Source organism: Pteronotus mesoamericanus, unplaced genomic scaffold (assembly GCF_021234165.1).
Source record: "Pteronotus mesoamericanus isolate MK-2021 breed Mesoamerican mustached bat unplaced genomic scaffold, CSHL_Meso_final contig_33, whole genome shotgun sequence".
Lineage (NCBI taxonomy): Eukaryota > Metazoa > Chordata > Mammalia > Chiroptera > Mormoopidae > Pteronotus > Pteronotus mesoamericanus.
The window spans coordinates 3,134,820-3,150,907 of NW_026555135.1; the positions used below are offsets into that span (position 1 = coordinate 3,134,820).

A 16,088-nucleotide genomic window follows, 5' to 3' on the forward strand; every position below is an offset into this window, starting at 1 on the left:
ATTGCAGAAGACCTTCCTGTGAAGATCATGGAATCAGATACAGGACATTAAACTAATACTTGGACTTTGATATGAATTTCTTTAACAATTTTCTCTGCAGTGCAAGTTATTAAACTAAAGCTATTCTATTTTCCAAATGTGTTCCGACAGAAATTCTTCATAACTTCTAGCATGGTATCTTAATAAAGAATAAAGTTCTTCTCTTTAAAAAAAGAATAGGTAGGAAGAATAATGGCCCCCAAAGATGTCTGTGTGCTAATCCCTGGATATATTAACTTATGTGGTAAGGGGGACTGTGCAGATGTAAGTAAAATGCAGGTCTTGAGATAGGGAGATTACTTTGGTGGCCCAGTGTAGTCTCCATGGTCCTTACAACAGGGAGTCGGGGAGGGGATTCCAAGGAAGAGGAAGAGAAGTGATGACAGAAGCAGAAGTCAAAGAGATGGGGAGGTAGGAAGATGCTACCTGCTCGCTTCACGGACAGAGGAAGGGGCCACGAATCACGGAATGCAGGCACCTCTGGGAGCTGGAAACGGCAAGGAAACAGATTTGCCCCTAGAACTTCCAGAAGGAATGCAGCCCTGCTGACCCATTTTCATCTTCTGACATCTGAAACTAGAAGAGACTACACTTCTATTGTTTTAAGCCACTAAGTTTATGGTAATTTGTTACAGCAGCAATAGGAAACATAGCTTCTTATCATTCAGGTCTCAGGCTACCCTGTGTGAAGAAGCAGTTGCTACCACCACCTCCAACCACCTGTTTGTGTTTCTTCGTGGCCCTTAATCATCATCTGAAATTGTCATATTTATTTCTGAGTTTATAGCCTGTCTCCCCTGCCCCCCATGTGAGGCTCCTTGAGGGCAAAGGCCTTATTGTGTCCACTCTTGTATCTCTGCCCCTAGAACAGTGCCTGGTACATAAAGGGCTCTCAATAAGTATTTGCCACATAAAATCAAGAATGAAGGAATAAATGAAAGACTTACTATGATCCCTTTGTGTGCACACGGAGGGCATGGGGAGGGAGAAGCTTTGGCCGGCTGGTGGGAGTGGGGGCGCCCCCAGGCTGCGACATGCAGAAGGGGTCTCAGCAGCTTAGAGAATGGAGGAGAGGCATGGGGGGAGGGGCAAGGGGAGTGTGCAACTGCCCGTGGGACCTGGGGTGACACCCAGCACAGAATGTGTGCATGCACTTTCCAGTTTACAATGTCAACCTTATTCAACCTTAGAACTTTTTTTTTCCTGGCACTCAGCCCACCCTTGCCTGTCTTCCAGGGCTGGAACCACGTGTCAGGGAGCTCGAGGAAGCTGCCCAGGTCCCTGGCCCTCAGCCTATTCTGATCCCTTTAGATTCCAAACTGCATCCTGGGACCTGGCCCCCACTGGTCCAGCTCCCTGGTCTTCACTGCCCTAACGCTGGGGCCTGGGCAGGGTTAACAAAGAACCGATTTGTAGGCGGTGCCCAAGAGCTGGGCCACTCTGGGTGCTGGGCTTCAGTGACGCCAGTGTGAGCCTCCTGATGCCCTTGGGTACCGGGCCACAGTGGACAGAACCCCAGACCCCAGGCAGGGAGGCCTGGCTTCAAAATCCAGGCTCTGACATTCCCAGGCTGTTTGAGGCTCATTTTCCTCATTGGCAAATTGGAAACATAAATGCCTACCTAGCAGCAGGTAGTTGAACGCGAGAACTCCTGGCACACAGAGGGCATCAATAAATGCTAGTTTCCTTTCTCTTATGCCTGGTGTGGGTGCCTGGATTGTTGGCTTTGCCCCTGGTGACTCCCTTCTAGCTCCAGGCCCCAACTTTTGAGTTTTTTCCCCCACAACCCTCTGTCTCAGCTAGAGAGATGGGGAAACGGAGGCTCAGAGGGATCAGAGACTTGCCCGAAGTCATACAGTCTGAATACAGACCGGAACCCAGGACTTGACTCAGCCTGGGCTCTGCAGATGCCTGGCTCCTCCTTTCCTGTTCGTTTCCCTTCCTGCCTTGAAAATGCTGAGCCTGAGAGGGGCCACTCAGCTGGGGGGCCCCCTCCCCCCCACTCATGCTCTCACACACATGCACACACACAGGCACAGAGCTGAGGACTCCGGGCACTTCCATGAAAGGCTGGTTTCCCTCCCGAGTCAGAGCAGACTGAGAGCAGAGGGCCTTGGGGCCTGGCTGGGCTGCAGTCCCAGAGCTCCAGCCTGCCCTAAGAGCGGTTCCCCCCTCCCTACTGGAACCTCTGGGCAGAGGCCAGCACAGCTGCATCCCCTCAGCAGGGCCTGCAACGATAGGCCCATGTTGCATCAGCTCGGCCTGTCTCTGCCCGCCAGCCAATGGGGCCTGGCCTAGTGTACAGATCCCGGCTCTGACCCACCCCACTGGCCACGGAATCTCCACGCGGCAGCCGGGTGCTCCCTCAGCATTCCCAGCCAAGGAGGCTGGACAGAGGGGCCAGCGCTCCACGGCATCCAGCATGGCCTTCCTCCCTCTTCCCTTGCCCCAACGGTGGCCCTTCCAGCTCTACCTTGATTCTGCTTCCTGGAGGTAGCAAAGGTGCCCCGCTGCCCCAGCCTCTGTTCTTCTCACCCTTTGTATCTGTGCTCATCCACCTACCATCCCACGGCATCCATTGTTTCCTGTGCCACGACTCCCAAATTGTCCTCTCCAGTGTAGCCTCCTCTCCCTAGTGCCACACTCATGGATGCTACAGCCTCCCGGAGGTCTCCAATCTATAGACAATAGGGCTCACCATCTTCCCTCAGAACCTCCATCTCCATCTCAACCATTTGTCTCACGCTCACCCAGGCTGGCCACCGGAGCCCTCCTTCCTCCTTCACCCTGGTCCTCTCCAGCCCCATGGCCCCTGCCCAGGCCCAAGCACTAGCATCTCACTCTGAGCTCTTGTGGCATCCTCCCCTCTGACCTCCCTCCGTCACTCTCCATTCAACAGGCAGAGAACTCCTTGGAAAGCATCAGTGCGTCCTCATCGCTTCCCCTCTAACTCGCCATCAGGAGGGAGCTCCGAGCTTCTGGCCCTCAGGCTTCTACCAGCGGCCCTGCCGTCTTCTGTAGCTGCGCGGGCTCCTGCCCCCTTGCCTGGACTCTCGCCCGCCTGCCGGCCCACCTGCCTGCCTTGCCTGCTTTCCAAGAAATCCCATCAGGATGTAGCTCATTTTAGTCTGAGGCCTAAAGCCCCAGGCCTACGGCAGAGAGAGCCAGGCCTGGCCAGAGGGGCTGCGGCGCCAGCTGCTCGTCTCTCCCAGAGCTGCAGTGAGGGGCCTGGGCCCCAGGTCCCCAGCGCCCTCTCCGATCTCCATCCCCCCCCTCCCCGCACTGGATGTTTCTTATTTATTCAGTTTACTGGTTTAAAAAACGGTTTATAAAGGTAAATGTGCTATTGAAAAAATTCAGAGAAGCAGGGAGGAGAAAATATAGGTAATGTGTATTTCCATCTCCCAAATTAAACGGTTTAAGAATGTTTCCTTCTGTACTTACCTGGCAGGGGGCACGCCTTGATCACAAAGGTAGTTTTCCCCAGGCGGGGCTCACCTATTGCCCTGTGGATGTGCTGACCCCTGGAGTTTCCCCAAATGTGGGGAACTTGGCTGCCTGATTTGCGGTACTGGGGGCCTGTGTTCATTCTCTCCCCTAAGCAATAAATAAAAGAAAAACAAGAGCCCTGACCAGTGTGGCTCAGTTGGTTGGGCGTTGTCCTGTAGAGAGAAAGGTGGCCGGTTAGATTCCCTGTCAGGGCACACGCCTGGGTGGGGGGGTTGGTCCCCTGGTCCCCTGGTCCCCTGGTCGGGGCACGTATGAACCTCCCCATGTTTCTCTCTCACATCAAGGTTTCTGTCCCTCTCTTTCTCCCTCTCTTCCCTTCTCTAAAAATAAATAAGTGAAATGTTTTAATAAGAAGAAAAAAAGAATATTTTCTTCTGAACTTTTTCTGTGAGCGTTACATCTATCTATTATTGATACACATTCACTGGGGGGACAAAACACCTCCAAAAAGCAGAAATGCTTTTCAAATCAAGTGGTGTGGATGAAAAAAAGGAGTTGTGTGCAAAGTAACCTCCGAGTGATCTGATCATAAATCCTAAATGGGATTTATAATACATAACTCCTTTAACGAAAGTTTTATCTTTGCTTTAAGCAAACTCTGTCCATTGTTTCTATGCATCTAGGGTTAACACACCTTTGAAGGGAGCCATAACCACCCCCACAATCTTAGCTACCCTGTAGTGCAACCCCTGCCTTGCTTTCCCCCACCTCCGTGTAATCTTCCTTATGTTCCCTCCTTAATTTCAAATGCATAAAAGAAGCTGCAAAACTGTTATTCTTTGGAGCATTTGAGATCTTGCTCCATGGCATATGTCGCCAGCTTGGCACAAATCCATAAAAATTCTCTATAGATATGGACATTTCTTGCCTCCGCAGTGGAAATCACCTAATAACAAGAGCTGACTGATGAAATGCAAACACGCGTCCACACATCTGTGCCTGTGCCTCTGTACGGAGAGATTTCATAAACATGCTGTTTTACAAGCTACTGTATTTTCAGTCCATCGAGCTCTCTTTCTCTGCTCAAGGATTAAATGGCTTCCCCCTTTACGATCGCTGCCAACAGTCCGTCCCTTCCTGACATGGTCTCCAATTTTTGGCCCTATCAACAAGGCTATAAAGAACATCCTTGTATAGGGACCTGTGCTCATATTTTCAAAAATCACTTCCTTAGGCTAAATTCCAAAACTCTGATTTTTTTTTTTTTTTTTTTTTTTTTTTGCAAAAGAACACAAATTGTTTTAAATTTAAAACAGGTGTGAATGGGGAATGCCTAGTCCAAAAATTCTTAAGGGGCGGAAGCTAAGTCTCACTCCTATCCCTCTCCTCCCATCCAGGCCTTCCTGCAGGCAAGGAATGTCCCCAGTTCTCGCCCACCTGCAGGGACCAGTTGCGCAGACGCAGCAGGGGCGGCACAGCCTGTTCCCTCTGTGGTTCTGCTCCGAGGTCCTGTCAATATCAGGACCTAAAGAACTTTCCTCATTTTTTGTTCCCCTCCTCCCCGCCCCGGCTCCTTGGCATTCCCACACCCTACCAATGGACAGTTAGGTTGTTTCCAATTTTTGCTATTACAATGTTGCAGAGAATTACTCAGTAACACATTTTTAATATTATTTATTTTGCGACATACAATGTTACATTAGTTTCAGGCGTACAACATAGTGAGTAAACATTTATATAACTTAGGGAAGTGATCACCCACCTGATACCACACAGTCATTACAATATTTTTGACTGTACTCTCTATGCTGTACTTTACATTCCCATGACTACTTTGTAACCACCAATTTGTACTTGTTAATCCCTTTCCCTTTTTCAAACATCCCCCCCAATGCCCCTCCCAGCTGACAATCATCAAAATGCTCTCTGTACGTATGAGTTTGTTTCTGTTTTACTTGTTTATTTTGTTTTTTAGATTCCATATGTAAGTGAAATCATATGGTATTTGTCTTTCTCTGTCTGAATTATTTCATTTAGCATAATACCCTTTAGGTCCATCCATTTTGTCACGAAAGGCAAGATTTCATTCTTTTTTATGATCAAGTAATATTGCATTTTATATATGTACCCACTTTTTTATCCACTCATCTATTGATGGGCGCTTGGGTTCTTCTATATCTCAGCCATTATAAATAACACTGCAATAAACATAGAGGTGCATATGTCTTTTCGAATTAATGTTTTGGATTTCTTTGGATAGATGCCCAGAAGTGGAATTGCTGGGTCATAAAGCTGTTCTATTTTTAATTTTTGAGAACCCTCTGTACTTTCCACAGTGGCCGCATCAGTCCGCATTCCCACCAACAATGCAGGAGGGTTTCCTTTTTGCCACATCCTCACCCCTATCTGTCATTTGTTGATATACTGTTGATAACCATTCTGACAGGTGTGAGGTGATATCTCTTTGTGGTTCTAATTTGTATTCCTCTATTGATTACTGACATTGGGTATTTTTTTCACATGTCCACTGACTGTCTGTATGTCCTCTATGGAAAGGTGTCTATTCAGGTCCTCTGCCAATTTTTTCTAATAGGATTTTTGTTGTTGTTTTTTGTTTGTTTGTTTTGGTGTTGACTTGTATGAGTACTTTATAAATTTTGGATTTTAATCCCTTATCAGATGTTTCACTTGCAAATAATTTCTTGCATTCAGTAAGTTGTCTTTTTGTTTTGTTGATGGTTTCCTTTGCTGTGCTAGAACTTTTTAGTTCGATGTAGTTCCATTTGTTTATTTTTCTTTTGTTGTCCTTGCCCAAGGAGATATATTAGAAAAAATGTTACTAAGAGAAATGTCAGGCAGTTTACTGCCTATGTTTTCTTCTAGGAATTCTATGGTTTCAAGTTTTACACTTAAATCTTTAATCCATTTTGAGTTTATGCTTTTATATCGTGTTTATCCTTATTTAAGAAGATGGTCTAGTTTTATTGTTTTACATGTATCTGTCCAATTTTCCCAACACCATTTATCAAATAGATTGTCTTTACCCCATTGTATATTTTTGCCTCCTTTGTCATATATCAATTGACCGTGTAGGTGTGGGTTTATTTCTGGGCTCTGTTCCATTGATCTATGTGACCGTTTTAATGGTACTACCATGCTGATTTGATTATTATAGCCTTGTAGTATAGTTTGATATCAGGTAGTATGATACCTCCAACTTTGTTTTTTTTCTCAAGGTTGCTGTCAGTATTCAGGGTCTTTTGTGGTTCCATATAAATTTTAGGATTATTTGTTCTAGTCCTGTGAAAAATTCCATTGGTATTTTGATGGAGATTGCATTGAATCCACAGACTGCTTTGGGTAGTATGGACATTTTAACAATGTTAATTTTTCCTGTTCATCGGCATGGTAAATGCTTCCATTTATTTATAACTTCTTCAGTATCTTAAATTTTCCAAGTATAGATCTTTTGCCTCCTTAGTTCAATTTATTCCTTGGTATTTTGTTTTATATTTTACTTATTTATTTTTTGAGGACTATGAACATGTAAAATATTTTATTTCGCCTATTACATAAAAGAGTACTTTCCAAAACAGATTTTTTCATGAAGTTTAATTTTTCCTATTGCCTTTACATGATTTTTTCTATTTTAAACCATTTTTATTTTTTAATTACAGTGCCCATACATTATGTTAGTTTCAGGTGCACACCTCAGTGACTAGACATTACGTAACTTACTAAGTGATCACCCCAATGAACCTCACCCATCTGACACCATACAGAGCTACTGGAGTATTACTGCTGTATACCGTAAGCTGCATTTTACACCCCCATGACTGTTCTGTAACAACCAACTTGTACTTCTTAATTCCTTCACCTTTTTCACCCATTCCCCAATCCCCTTCCATCTGGCAACCATCAAAATGTTCTCTGTATCTATGAACTTGCTTCTGTTGTGCTTGTTCATGTATTTTGATGTTTTTTTAGATTCAATTGTTGATAAATATGTATATATTGCTATTTTATTGTTCATATTTTTAAAATCTTTTTCTTCTTCTTCTTAAAGAAGACCTTGTAACATTTCATAGAATACTGGTTTGGTGGTCAGGAATTCCTTTAGCTTTTCCTTGTCTGGGAAGCTTCAGTTCCTTCAATTCTAAATGATAGCTTTGCTGGGTGGACTAATCTTGGCTGTAGGTCCTTTCTTTTCATGACTTTGGCTATTTATTGCTAATCCCTTCTGTCCTGCAAAGTTTCTGTTGAGAAATCAGCTGACAGTCTTATGGGAGATCATTTGTAGGTAACTAACTACTTTTCTTTTGCTGCTTATAAGATTCTCTCTTTGACTTTAACTTTTGGCATTTTAATTATGATGTATCTTGGTGAATGCCTCTTTGCATACAACTTGTTTGGGACTCCTTGTGTTTCCTGGACTTGCATGTCTATTTCCTTCACCAAATTAGGGAAGTTTTCTGTCATTATTTTTTTAAATAGGTTTTCAATTTCTTTCTCTGTTTCTTCTCCTTCTGGCACTCCCACGATGTGAATGTTGGTACATTTGCAGAGGTCCCAAAGGCTCCTTACACTACCCTCATTTTTTTTTTTGAATCTTTTTTCTTTTTGCTATTTTGATTGGGTGTTATTTTGCTTCCGTATCTTTCAAATTGCTGATTTGGTCCTCTTGTTTGCCTAATTGGCTGTTGATTATTTCTAGTGTATTCTTCATTTTAGTTATTGTAGTCCTCATTTCTGACTATTTTTTAATAGTTTCTATGTATTTTTTAATGCTTACTATCTCTTTGTTGAAGTTTGCACTATGTTCATCTATTCTTTCCTTAAGTCCCTTGAGCATCCTTATAACCAGTGTTTTGAACTCCATACCTTGTAGATAGCTTGCCTACATTTCATTCAGTCTTTTTTGGGTGGTGAAAATTCTCCTGTTCTTTCAGTTGAGAGATGTTTATTTTTCTTCCCTTTTTAGCTGCCTCTCTGTGTTTGTTTCTATGCATTAGGTAGATCTTCTATGTCTTGCAGTTTTGGCAGGGTAGCCTTATATAGTGGGCATCTTGTGGGGCCCAACGGTACAGTCTCCCTGGTCACCTGAGCTGAGTGCTCCAGGAGTGTCCTCCTGTTGTAGCTGATCCTTGAATGCTGAATATTGACCCACAGGCTGGTTAGCTGTGAGGACTGGCCATGACCACAGCATAGGAGCTGCTGTGCTGCGGCTGACCCCGCAGAGCAGGATTTGCCCATCAGAACCAGGTGCCTGCCAAGACGACTTCGAGCGCGCCACTTGTGGAGCTAATCGGGTGGTGCTCTGTTGTGGTCTGAACCTGGCTTCTGGGCTTTATGGTTCTGGGGCCTCTTGGGAAGGAGTTTTGTGCAAGTCAGTGTCAGACGCTGCCTGTGACTGGCCTAAGGCTACCTGTTAGGATCTACGGAGTGATCTGCAGTTTGTAGCTCCCTGTGCTTGGCCTGGATGCATGTGCGGGTGGGGGGCACACTGCAAACCCAAGACCTACCACCACCTGCCAGCCACCTGTTAAACTCAGCCACCGAAAGAACCTTGGGCAGAAGGCCCATTGTGTGAGGCAGGGTCTCAGGGAGTCACCAGGATGGGGCAAATGGTATTCACTAGGTTAATACAGATTCAGATATGGCACCAATGCTGGACCTGAGGCCATTCAGCAAAAGTCTCAGGATACATCTAAGCCAGCCACCAACCACCTGGGGCCCGCGGACCTTTGCAGTGGGGTGGGGTCTCAGGAAGTCAACAGAGTAGAGCTAGTGGAGTTCACCAGGCTAATGTAGATTCAGATTTCGTCACATGGGGAGAGGACTCAACAATGGAAAGATGGCACCCGTCAGCTGTGTGGGACAGCTCTATACAGGAACAACGGCCACTGTCCCTCCAGCCCTCACCCCAGGACATGCACTTGCAAACTGGCATGTCTGAGGCAAGGTGATGAGGGCAAGGAAAGGCTTAGAGTTCCTCTGGGGGTCCCTGGGGGTAACAGAAAGGTTTTGAGCTGATACAATGAATGGAGCCCTAGGCTGGGCTCAGGCGCCCTGTCCCTTTGTTCCGCCCCTGGCTCATTCCATTTCTCAGTGGGACCTACCTCCTTGCCTTGTTGGGTTTTTAGCACCCACACATGAGAGGTGCTCAAGAAATGCCTGCAGGTTTTGAGATGAGGGCTGGGAAACAGTCAACTGGCAGGAGGTGGGGTGGCAAGGAGAGGTCATCCCACCCTCATTTTACAAATGGAAACTGAAGCCCAGAGAGAGAAAGTGCTTTCCCCAAGGCTTCCCAGCTAGCAAAGGGTCAAGAGAGGAGAGTGGGAATTCTGGGCTGCGTCCTTTCTCCCAGCCCCTTGGGTCTGTGCCAGTGCACAGGTACCTGCTCGGCATCTGTGCCACATGTGGTGCATTTGGGTTGTCAGAGGGTTACACAGACGTGCGTATGGATTGCACAGAGGGACCACAGTGTGTGGGTGGACACGTGTGCCCGCAGTGTCATGTGTCAGTGAGTGTGTCTCCTGGGTGTTGTGTCAGGCCTGAAGTGAGGGCGCTGTGTAACTTCCTTCAGCACCAGGATTGCAGAGGGAGGTGGGGGTGGGGCCTCGCCGGCTCTTGGAAGAGGCAGGGTGGGATCATCAACCCGCCCACCCCAGGACCCGCCTCCCACCCTCCAACGTGGCAGCTTGCAGGACAGCCCTTTCTGTTGGAAGGCTCCACACTTGGAGACAGAGAATCAGAGATTGCAGGGAAACAGCGTTTCCCTGACTCATGCCTCGGGCTACAAGCACATTCCTGGCTCCTGGCCGATATCCCAAAGAACTGCCTGTGGTGGCCCTGGCTAACGAGAGAGGCAGCCTGCTGCTAAAGCCTTTCTGGGCCCCAGTCCTCCCCATGTAAAAAGGATAAAGGGATCGCACTTCTTTCCAATCCATATCCTATAATTAAAAGTGAGATACTGTTTAGGGTGCCCAGCACAGGCCATGGCCACAGCGAAGTGCCCCATAAATGTCACTTCCTTCCCCTCCCCTCCCCCACCTTCCCATGGACAAACAGACCTAGTTCAAATCCCAGATCTGACTGCAACTTTGCAATATACCCTTGACACACTTAGACTCCCTGAGCCTCAGTTTTCTTATGTTTAAAATGTGGACATTTTTATTTAACCTAAAAGTATTAAAATATGATAATATGAATATACTGGGCACTTAAATAATGGTAGTTTTTGTCCCAGAATTCTATAGCGTGAGGGCTACATAAATCTAGACATTGACACCAAAGAATGACTGTGTGACCTTGGGCAAATCTTCTCCTCCTCAGTTTTCCTCTCTGTACAGTGTGAATACAATTGAACTTAATGGTTTTCTATTTCTTGCTGCCCACACCTCTTGGGACCTAGAGGATATCCAGCTGAGCCCCTGTGGGAGGTGGGGAGTGGCGGGAATAGCTCCAACTGGGGGCTAAAGTCACTGGAGGAATACAGACATGAAAAGCTGGAGTTTCTCTGCATTTCAGACCCTCTCCCCACTCCAGAAAGTGTGCTTTTTCCAGAAAGTGCAGCCTGGGAGTATGGGGGAAGGTCAGCAGTCAGCAGGGCCAGAACTGGGCTCAGAGCTAAGAATAATGTGGCAGAGGCTCTTGAAATTTTTTTTGCTGATCTTGGAAATTTAAAGGAGCCTTGCCTTTTTCTCTCTTCAGGGAGGTTGTGCTTGGAGCCCAGCAGACTCACGCAGCCACTTCTCATCTCTAGTAAGTGAAGCATCACTGGCCACACTTACCATTGCTCTCCTGGCATGTCCTGGGCTGGGTACTAGGAACTCAAAGAGGAGGAAGGCCCTGCCCATCCAAAGTCTCCAGTGGCAGTACAGAATGATGCCACGAGATAGTACAGCACAGAGGAGGCCTCTGACCCAGTCGGAGCTACAGTAGGGGTCTGGCAAGGCTGGCTGAGGGTCTTCACCCCCAGCCCCCTCCCTAGGCCTCAGCTTCCCTGTCTGTAAATAGAGCGCATTGGTCCTTTCCACTCTGACTTTATAGGATTCTGGGCCTATTGAACAGCAGGAACCTCAATGTATCTTTCCCTTTCAGTGCAGAGTCACAGCACTCAGTTTCCCCTTAAAGTGTGGGTGTGGTCTCAGGGAGCTCAGAAATGGAAGACTGGAATTTTGAAACCAAGGCAAACCTCTCATTCATTCCACCAGCTTTCATGGACCCTTAGCTCCCTGGCCAGTTACCATCTGAGCTTGAGTGACAAATTGAGGGTAGGCGGCGGGGTAGAGGGTGGGGTCTGGCCTGGGACGCAGGTGGTTTTTTTGAATAGCAAGGACTTATCCTTCAAGGTAATACACACTAAGTCAGGAAGGAAGCTTTTGAGAATGGGGACAGCCCCACAGAGATGGCCACACCCTAAGGATGGAAGGTTTGCTATTGACCAGACCTATGCTGGGCAATCCTGGGCTGCCCCCTAGGGAGCGAGCTCCATCTTTGGAGGTGCCTGGGTGTGGCCTTTTTGGGATCCCAGAGAGGACTGCTGCCTGGGGCTGCGGACAGGGAGCCGCACTCTGAGACGCCTTGAAGCCCAGAGTCCTTAACACTTTTATTCTAAGTTCTTTGATTCTGAGATTTAACATTCTAACATTCCTTAGGTGGATTCAAAGATTTCATGGGGCTTTGAGTAAGATGTCATATTCTATGATGATCACTTTAGGATTCAAGCAATCTCTGAATCTCTGACCTAGATTCTGAGTCTGAAGCTCTTGGGATCTCAGGTTTCCCGTAGTCTTTGCAATCAGACTTTGAGCAGCTGCAGCCTAACCCAGGCTGAGAAGTTAGTGACCACCACTGCTGCCTTCCTGAGTTCCCTACCAACATTCACATACCCAGCTCAGGATGGACTTCCTTGGGGAGGGGGTGTAGGGGAGGGGAACAGGAACTTTGTCCTGTTCTCAGCCGTGTCTTCAGAATCCAGGACAAAAATGAGTAACTCAACTTAGCTCAGTTATCAAGGGGCTTATCAGTTGTGAGAGGGTGGGGTGGAAAGTTGACAGTGAGAGCTGGAGCCTCTGGGAGGCGACCCAGACAGGGGCGGGGGCGGGGAGGGATGACCAAGGACAGACAAAGGCAGAGACAGACATGGAAGAAAGCAAGAAATGACTTATCACCACATTTCACAGCCAGAAGAACTGAGGCCCAGAAAAGGAAAGTGACTTATTTAGGGTCACACAGCACACAACTTAGTGGACAGCCAGGATCTCCCTCCTTTGCACCCCGCCAGGCCCCGTTAGACAGCCTGAAGTTCCCCTGAGTCTGCGTCTTTACCACTCCAAGACTTCCGGGGTCAGGGTCAGGTAGAGGGTCTGGTTCGGGCCCCCCTCCCCTTCAGGGTGGTAACTGAAGTTACCGAGGTGCTCGGGATAAACTGCGGATGTGAAGGAGAGGGGACCCGACTAAGGAGAAGGAGCCTATGGGGACCTAATAAATCTCAGCACGGGAACAGGCGTGAGGGTGTGGGGCTGCGGATCCACTCCGGGCACAGCAGGGGAAGGGCTGCGGGAAGGAATGTGCGGCCGCGCGGGTGAGCAGGCTGGTGCAGGGAGCCTGCAGGGTAGGAGCCCCGAGTCCGCTCCAGATCAGCAGTCAGAACTCCCCCCATTCCGACCTCCAGGACCACAAGGACTCGGAGCCTCCGCTGCGTCGGAGAACGCCCGCTCTCGGCGGATCGTGCGGGTCCGCGCGCGGGTCCCACGGCGGGGCTCCCCCGCGCCCCATCAGTGACTGCGGCAGTAGGACCCAGGGGCGGGGAGACTGCCAGCCGAGGGAGGGGGCAGGGGCGGTTTGGGGGAGGTCTTTGGCTTTTTTTGGCGGAGCCTGGGCGCCCTCCGGAAGCTTTTCCAACTTTCCAGAAGTTTCTCGGGACGGGCGGGAGGAGGGGACGCCATATATAGAGCTGGGGCTAGGGGGAGCGGCAGGGAGTGGAATCCGTCCGCGGCTCCAGCGCGCCAGCCGTCCTTTCCGGCGCCAGCCCCGCCGGCCCAGGTGAGGGGAGGGGGCGCCCGGTGCTCTGGGGGCGCTCAGGGGAGCGAGGGGGGCAGGCGGCCCCCCCGGCAAGGGCTGGAGGCCAACGCAGAGAGCCCGCAAGCTGGAGTCCCTGGCACTTTGCGGGCAGCTACAGGGTGCGGATCGAGAGCCCCGGGCTAAGTGGCGATGGCTGGGCGACCCTGAGGGTTTAGGGCAGACACCAGAGCCGGTTGGGAAGTCCAGCTCTCGGAGGATCCTGAAAAAGTGCAGTGTTCCACAAAAGCCTGGGGCAGGGGTGTGATGGCAGAGAGGAACGCTGGAGTTGGGGCAGGATGCTGAGACGGGACCCTCCGTAGGGACAAGGAATGAGGGGATGAGTCCGGGCCAGCTGAGCAAGTCGGGTGCCGAGGGGGAGCTCACTACGAGGCTTTGAGTTACCCACTGTAATTCTGTCCACGGCCATCTGGTTCCTGGAGTAACTGTAGGGTTAAGGCTACTTCTAGAGGCCGGGGTTCCCTGCCCCCAACTTAGGACATTCCTGAGACTGCTGGAGTGGAGGAAGAAGAATGAGAGAGCTTACGACATGGCCAGAATGCCTGGCCCCTCCTCTTCCCTGGTTTCCGGCTGGTCCCTCTGGGCAGCAGGGCCCGGATGGAGGCCGGGAAAATTAAGGGGCTTCGGTTCCCTGGAAGTCTCGGGATGGGACCACACCCTCCTGTACTCGGTTCGTTCGCCTGCCCCTCCCCCTTCCTGCGGCCACCTGGTCTCCTTTTGTCTCTGGTCACCAGGATTCCCAGCAGAGATTTTTTTACTGGCTGTGTAATAAGACACCACATTCAGCCCTCAGAAGGGGCTCTGTGCTAGAAGGCCTGACCCCTCAGTTTCTCCCACTGTACAGTGAGGTGGACCGTCTCCAAAGTCCCCCTAGATCTGAGACTAGGTAGGCCTTCCTTCTTGCTATCGGCAGGACAGGACAGGGCATTGTAAACTGTAGGTGGGATCCCCTCCCGGGCCGAGCCTTCCAGGCCCTTCCTCACCCCCACCCCAGCTCGGCCTTATCCCACCCTCCTCACTCCTCTGTTTTCTTTCAGAATGAAAAAGGCAGGCATTGACCTCCCCATGAGGCAGTTTCAAGGTACTTTAGACCCCCTCAAGTGTTTGAGACCCTTTCTGGTGGCCCCCCTCGCAGCTGCTTCCCTTCTCTCTTTCTTACAAAAACCCCCGAATCCAGTCTCAACTCAGTTTGCCTTGCTATTGGCGTCTGAAATGATGTATTTTTCTTTGTGGGCCTGTAAATGGTCTAGCTTTGGCCTAAGGGCTGGGATTTCTCTGTGACAACGTAGGCTGGGCTGTGCTTGCTTGGTTTGCTTGCTTGCAGAGACGTGCCTTCCTCTGTTCCTGCTGCAGGGTGAACAGGGCAGCCCTTCTCCACTGCCGCGCATCTCCCTGCAGAGGCCCACGTGCCCTCTGGGAGCTAAGGCAAGGAGGCTCCTTGGCACTCCCTTGACCTGAACCCAGGCCTCCTGCTTCCCTCTGGCGGTTGGAGATAATTTTGTCTCCAGCCTGCCACGTCACTGGAGCAGGAGCAGGAGCAGGAGCAGGAACAGAACAGGAGCGCAGCTGTGCGGCCGCCTGAGGAATCCCAAACTAGTCATTTGGAGTTTTCTTGAAAAGTCCCTCCCAGCCCTTGGAGGTTCCGTTGGCTGGGGGTGGGGGCTGTCAAGATGGTGTCTGCCACGCTGGCAGGGCTGTGTGCTGGGTTCCTTGACTGTCTCCCAAGGGGATGCTCGTGGTCTCTTGAGGGGCCTGAACTCTGGCATCGGCTGTCTGGAGTAGAGGTAGCCTTTGAAGAGGGTTGACCATGTGGTCCTCATTCTACTCCCTTGAGTGTTCTTGTTTGTACAATAATGATATGGTCAGTGCCTCTGAGGCTCCAGGCCTGGTGGGGAAGGAGCTAGGGCTGGGAGGAAGGTGGCCAGGCCCTGAGCTATCTCATCCCCAAGCTGAACTTTATGGTAAGTTCCTCTCTTACCTTTGAAATCTGTACTCTAGGGTATAGAGCTCTCTTGTACCTTCACTCAGACAGTTGTGGATCTCAGTGGCCTTCTCTTCCCACGTGGACCCTTTGCTTCTCCTTTGCCCTGCGCCTTTAAAGAGGGGGCAGCCTAAGGTTGCGGGGGGGGGGGCGCTGCCAGGGTTCACAGGGTGGCTGCAGCAGGGGAGTCTTCTCGCAGACCCAGGGCTCCCGCCGTCAGGCCCAAGTCCTGAGGGTCTTCCACCGGGATTCTGAATTTTCGGTTGTCCTTGAGGAGGACCGAGGGATGGCATCTGCCACAGCAGTGGGTCCCAGCCTCCATGAGGGTTCCTTTCCATCCCTTCCCTTTGTCCTGTCCTGCTGCATAAGGTAGAAGCAGATATGACCTGTGGGAGGGAGAGTGTGGACATGTCCTCTGTGGAGAGCCTGTTCTGATTCGAGGCCCCAGAGAGAGAAGTGAGGCTTGTCTAAGGGCCCCGACCTGAAGGCGTCCCTGAGGCCATACAGGCAGATGGCATGTGTGGCAGTGGCT

The 16,088-nt window shown here is 49.7% G+C and overlaps 1 non-coding gene across 1 annotated transcript; it reads left to right on the forward strand.

The window, feature by feature from the left end:
• Positions 1-3,475: 3,475 nt before the first annotated feature.
• Positions 3,476-3,639, forward strand: LOC129072848 (U1 spliceosomal RNA). Its single transcript, XR_008529394.1, has one exon. It is a non-coding gene; the product is annotated as a U1 spliceosomal RNA (small nuclear RNA).
• Positions 3,640-16,088: the final 12,449 nt, after the last annotated feature.